Genomic DNA, 1,644 nt, shown 5'->3' with positions numbered 1-1,644 from the left:
AGAAATGCCTCCTCTATGGCACTGCTAGGCTGCGCCCCTCTGCCGGATGGATTCCCAAGCCCACGTCCTCAGTGCTCATGGGAAAAGAAGGTGGAACCAAAATGTTGGCTTGAAAATCTAGTGTTTACCTCATACCCTGTTGGGTGGGGATGATGTACTCAGGAAAAGTACGGATCTCCTTTCCAGGCCGATTCAGCAGCTCGGTAGGGGATGCTAGCCTGCACTCTGTCTGCTGCAGGGTAATGTTTACCCCTCCAAAGGCTGCGGCTTGCAAGCTACTCGTGCAACCGATTCGGTAGAAGACCTATGGAAAGTCCTGCACCCCATGACACCCATTCAGACTAAGTCTAACTGCATCTACGGCCATAATCTCACCCCCTTAGAGCGGTGGTTCTCAACCTTCCTAATGCCACGACCCTTTAATGCGTTCCTCATGTTGTGGCGACCCCAACCACAAAGCTATTTTCGTTGCTATTTCATAACTGTAAGTGTGCTACTGCTATGAATTGTAATGTAGGCATCTGATATGCAGGATGTATTTTCATGGCTACAAATAATTAAACATAATTAAAGCATGGTGGTTAATCACAAAACAATATGTAATTATATATTGCGAAATATTTGTGTTTTCTGATGGTCTTAGACGACCCCTGTAAAAGGGTCATTGGACCCCCCAAAGGGGTCATGTCCCACAGGTTGAGAACTGCTGCCTTTGAGACTAAGTTTGTGTTATTAACAATTGGAAGTACATACAACGATTCACACCAACAGAGTGTGAATCAAACATTAGCAGTCGTACTGTATTCTTATGTTAAAGATGATGTTTTAGGGTTTGGGAAGAGCTTCATTAATGTGCCGGGTGCTTTTTCATTAAAAGGTACACTGAATTCCTCTCTATCAGGAGCCCTTGGCATAGGGGTTACAAGTTGGGTTGCTAACCACAAGGTTAGCAGTTTGAGACCACCTGCCCCTCCATGGGAGAAAGACAGGGCGTTTCTACCCCCATAAAGGGTTACATTCTGGGAAACTCACAGTGGCAGTTCTACTCCGCCCTAGAGGGTCACTATGAGTTAGAGTTGACTCATTTGCACTGAGGTTTTGATACGCCTTACTTATCAACTATCTCATTACCTACAAGTAAAAAATCAGCTGTCCAAATTACAGCCACTTGCCTGGCAGTTGCAAACACCGAGGGGCAAGGCCAGGGTAATGCTGACTGTGAGTGTGATAGTTAAGGCTCTATGTCACCGGCTCTCACTCTGTGGGTCGCGACCCCTTTGGGGGTCCAACGACCCTTTCACAGGGGTCACCTAAGACCATTGCAAAACACATATTTCTGATGGTCTTAGGACCCGAAACACCGCTCCTCTATCATCTCCAGGCGGGGCCACCACATGCTGATACGCCCACCTACAAGTATCCAGGGTAAGACTGTTACCCATGCTACACCATGCTTCAAGACAAAATTTCATTTATTTGTCATTAGAAATAAATATTTTACAATATATAATGACATATTGTTTTTGTGATTAGTCACTAGGCTTTAATTATGTTTAATTTGTAACAATGAAAATACATCCTGCATATCAGATATTTACATGACAATTCATAACAGTAGCAAAATGACAGTTGCAAAGTAGCAAC

Source organism: Echinops telfairi, unplaced genomic scaffold, assembly GCF_000313985.2.
Source record: "Echinops telfairi isolate 266 unplaced genomic scaffold, ASM31398v2 ScPeMD7_3533;HRSCAF=4204_0, whole genome shotgun sequence".
Lineage (NCBI taxonomy): Eukaryota > Metazoa > Chordata > Mammalia > Afrosoricida > Tenrecidae > Echinops > Echinops telfairi.
This window is presented reverse-complemented; position numbering follows the sequence as displayed.